The 4,894-nt window shown below is 43.9% G+C and overlaps 1 pseudogene across 1 annotated transcript; it reads right to left on the bottom strand.

Annotated features, from left to right (window-relative positions):
* Nucleotides 1-645: 645 nt before the first annotated feature.
* LOC308289517 (transmembrane protein 263-like) lies at nucleotides 646-980 on the bottom strand (annotated as a pseudogene). Its single transcript has one exon. The product of its transcript is annotated as a transmembrane protein 263-like (transcript).
* Between the last annotated feature and the right edge of the window lie 3,914 nt (nucleotides 981-4,894).

The raw sequence follows: 4,894 nt of genomic DNA, 5'->3' as shown, positions 1-4,894 counted from the left end.
CAGGAACCTCATCTCGTAGCTGCATAGTAGCGGAGTGAGAGGTTCCGAAAGGAGCTAAGGTACCCCTATTTAAAAAAAAAAGAAAAAAAAAGAAACAGTCTACAAGCTCACAAAACGCTATTTTTGAAAACGTCTATTTTTTTGTAATGAACCCAAAGTAGGGATGCCAGCAATCATATGAGTATTATTATTTTCATTTACATTTTCCTCTCCTTTCCCAGTGCCCCCCCTGGTGCCCAATGGTGGAACCCCTGGAGCCGTGTGGCACGAAAAAAAAAAAAGATCCCCAATAGAGCACAGCCTAACTTTACATTTCAGGAGATCTAATCAGCCTATAAATGGGCTCCCATCTCACCCCACCTTCCTAATTAGATGGACCCAAATGAACTCCCTTGTGATGAACCCACTCTCACACTGGTAAGCACACACACGCGCACACACACACACACACACACACACACACACACACACACACACACACACACACACACACACACACACACACACACACACACACACACACACACACACACTCTCACACACACACACACACACACACACACACAGACACACACATCGTTTCTCTCACAGACGCATGCACACACACATCCATTAGTCTGTCTGTCTGTCCGTCCGTCAAAGCGATCAGTCGCCCTTTTCCTTCTTCTTGGGCAACGTCTTGGGCGTGACTTTACTGGCCACCGCCGAGCCCACGCCCCCCGACTCCTCCCGTCACCATGGCGACGCTCCCCTTGACCAATCCCACGCCGGCCGAGGGCACGCTGGTCACCGCCGTCTTGGTGAGCTCGTAGCTCCTGCAGCCCACCCAGGCCACGCCCCCCCCCCAGCGTGGCGCCCACCACGCCGCGCGTCATGCTGAACAGGCCGCTGCCCGCCCGCCACATCACCCCGCCCTCCGACTTGGGGTGGTCCTTCTCCAGGTCTGGAAGAGGAGAGAGAGGAGAGAGAGAGAACGACATGTTTCTTGTTCCTAGTTTTTTAAACCATTTAGGCCTGGAATTATTTGATAGATCTGCTTGTAGATCTGCTATTTTTGAAAGTCGTGAAAATGTGTGCACATTTTTCAATATATATTTTTCGAAGCAAACTTTTGTAACTCAAATCTCTGCTTCTGGGGCGGTCCCTGGAACAACATATTTTGAGATGGGGGTCCACGGCCAAATACCTGTAATTTTGGGGGTCCTTGACATAGAAAAGTTTCAGATCCACTGATTCAGTGAAAGGATTTAGAAGTCGGGTCAAAGATCGGGTCAAAGATATTCAAAGACTTGCACACGTTGTCACGATTAAAAAAGAAGATAGCAGATCTACAAGCTCACAGTGCAGCACTCGGTGCTGCGCTGTGAGCGTGTATATCTGCTATTTTTCAATAGTTAAAGCATAAAATAATGGTTAAAGTGGTTAAAATCTAACGCAACATGGGCGCGTTCCTGGTCAAGGCTTAAATGATTTGAAGCTAGAGAGAGATGAAGATGAGAGAACACAGCAGTGTTGGATTCGTCGACCACCCTTTTTTTTACAACAAAATAAAAACTAAAACTAAGAATAAACATACTGACCATACAAACTAGACTAAAATGTCAGGGAGGGCTAGTGGAGAAGAGATCCAGTAGAACTAAAAGACAAGTAATTTTATGTTTGGTTGCGCTCAGGTGTTGCGCTCACACCGCATTGGCGCGTTGTGAGCTTGTAGATCGTCTATTTTGAACATGCAACCAAGTGTACAATCCGGCATTACAACGACATCAAGTACCGCCGATATATATATATTTTTTTATTTTGTTGACAAAATCAACTGTAGTTTTAGTCGACTAAAATCGTTTGATATTGAAAAACTAAAACGCGACTAAAACTAAATGACATTTTATTCAAAAGACTGACTAAAATAAAAATCAAACTTCGCTGTCAAAATCAACACTGCTACAGAGAGATGAAGATGAGAGTGTACAGAGAAATGCAAGACAATGTGTCTTGAGCCGGATTCTATAGTTGGCATAGCAACTGCTGAGTCACCACATATTGGACAAATAGAAGAGTGATTGCAGCTTGCAGAGTATATATAGCTGCTGCCATTACTCCACATTCACAACACCTTCACAACAACACAACGCAGCCATACATTGGACAGAGCTGGAATGGGAGAAAAACAACATTATGACAGAGTCAGAGAAAGGGAGAGAGAGAGAGAGAGAGTCTAGGGAGAAGAAGGAGTAAAGGAGAGAAGGAAAAATATTTAAATAGAGAGAAAGAGACACTACAGCTGATCACTGATATGTGTGGGGTCATCAAGTCTGTATTGTGAGTTTAGTTTGGGCTGCAGTCTTGGAGCTGTGTGTGTGTGTGTGTGTGTGTGTGTGTGTGTGTGTGTGTGTGTGTGTGTGTGTGTGTGTGTGTGTGTGTGTGTGCGTGCGTGCGTGCGTGCGTGCGTGCGTGCGTGCGTGCGTGTGTGCGTGCGTGTGCAGGGGCGTCACAAGGGGGGGGGGGGGAGTGGGACTGACTTACCCAAGGTGGAGGGACATTAATTATTTTATATACTTTAGCTATTGAAAAATAGCAGATATACAAGCTCACAGCACGGCACCGAGTGCCGCGCTGCGAGCTTGTACAGTTACTGGCCATTGACCTAGGCACCTATCCTGGGGCAAGCTCCCCATATCACGCGTGTCACGCGTGACTACACTGTCCGCCACTAGGGGCAGTAGAGATCTGCTGCATTGTTGCTCTGCCATGTGAGCCTACTGCTCACACATGTATTGAGAGACCACACGCTTATTCTATTAGTTATCCCCTCCAACTGTAGCTACATAGGCCTACTTTCCACATGTTTTTATTTAAAAACATTGTTTTATGTTTTTACACTTGCTAAGAAGACAAAGATGCTGTTGTCTAGTTTTCAACGATATGTGGCTGCACGTTTGCCAGCGCGCACCGGAGATTCCATTGCGCAAGAGGACAATGATGCCGGACATGTAATAATCATATGCAGTGGGTAATGAAGGCTAAGAAGGCTAGGAAAGGCATAATGCTAGGCTGGGTATTGTACACATTATTTATGTACAGCATTATATGGGCTGCTTTGTGTGTGCTGTGTCTGAGCGTGGTGTGCAGCCGAAGAGAGCTCATAGCGCCCGACGTTGTGTTCAACACTACTGTCCCTCGCATTGATTGGATGTTTATTTGATCTGTTGCGATAAAAGAAGGCTAGAGAATGGAATACATAAACCATTGAACGCCATACAGACCTACTGCACATGGGTCAGTGACGTGACGCCCCAAAAAACATGTTTTTTAAAAAACTTTAAATAGCAGGCATAAAAATTATTTATGGGCCTGCAGCTGACCTGGGAAGGGGGCAGTTCCGCAGATGGGCCACCACTTAGTTAAGGAAGAAAAGGAATGAATGGATGACATAAGTTACTTTATTGTCATTAAACAGGTACAATTACAGGTATCATAAAATTGGCAAAGAGAATGATTTAGTTATACTTACTCATCACTTGTCTTGTCACCTGGCACCTCAGCCCTGGAGACTTGGTCGAACTGTAATTTCCGTGGGTTGTGACAGGTGCAGATCTGAGGAAACTGGCAGAAACAACTCAGGTCTCTGTAAACTATCTTTCCCGGGAAGATAGAAAGAACCTGGTGCGTAGTGCTGATGCCAGTCACTGGACGCACTGATGGAGGGACCATTTCATCCATGTTGGATATCTTCTCTTCTTCGATCCACATGACAGTGACTTTTTCAGAGGACTTCTGTAAATACTCACACAGATCCCTCGGTGTTTGTAGGTCACTGCCTCCGAGGACATACATGTCTGCCTTACGCTTCAGCACCCCTCCCACACCATCAGGTGCGCCCTTTCCATGGGAACGCTCTGAAAAGTTCCAGGTGACCCTCTTGAATCCCCATGTATAAGGAATGCTGCTCATGAGGAAGCAGTTTGTGCGATTCCGGTTACCACCCATTTTCTGTTGTCAAGTGTCTTATATTAACTGCTTATAACGGATAGTTATTATAAAGTGTTACCACAATATAAGGTTTAGGTTTCTGTGAAGGGGTTTCTGCTCTGTCTGATGAATTTGCTGTATCACCGAATGAAGCTAAATTAAATTATGTAAAAATGTTTAAAACGTTGTTTTAAACATGTTAAAATGTTTTAAATGGACAAAAGAAACATGGGACTTGTTATTTATTGTTATGTCTGTAGGAAAATACAGTATATATCATCTGGTGTGACAATCAAGTCATCTGGCGTGACAAGCAGATATGTCAGACCAGATGACGAAGTGTCACACCAGATGACGTTTTCTGCATTTAGGACTACCTTGAGGCTACCAGGTACACATTAGCATGCTAACAACATGCTAGCTATAACAAAACAACCTAGATTTACATGTAATTATGACCAAAGTTTCAAATAACTTTTGCTTTATTAATGAAAAAGGTGTCACACCAGATGACATCCAGAAGTGCCACACTTGTCAAAGTTTCAACAAGATGGCATTTCATGAAAATGTTAAAATCATAACTCACCTCAGACACCTGTCTTGCAGTTGTGCTGGGAGTGCTGAATAGCCTTACAGAAGAAGGACCTCTCTAGCCCAGTAGGTGTCCAAATTATTGCCTGTTTAATTTTTCCAAACTAGTGTCACACCAGATGATTTTGGTTTGGGGGACAAAATCTTTTTGATCAGAAATGACTGAAAACATTATGCTTGGACTTTGAAAAGATATAGGCTCACAAATAGACATTTCTTTTTTGCCTAAATTCATTTTTAAATGAATTTTAGCAATTCTTTTTCTTAGTTTTATTCAAGTTCCCACTTTGAGAAACAAGGTCGGGACAGTCACACCAGATGACATTTACCATGT

The sequence above is a fragment of the Nannobrachium achirus genome (genome assembly GCF_963921795.1).
Source record: "Nannobrachium achirus genome assembly, chromosome: 1".
Taxonomy (NCBI): Eukaryota; Metazoa; Chordata; class Actinopteri; order Myctophiformes; family Myctophidae; genus Nannobrachium; species Nannobrachium achirus.
The sequence above is the reverse complement of the archived record's forward strand: the minus strand, read 5'-3'. Positions and strand labels throughout refer to the sequence as shown.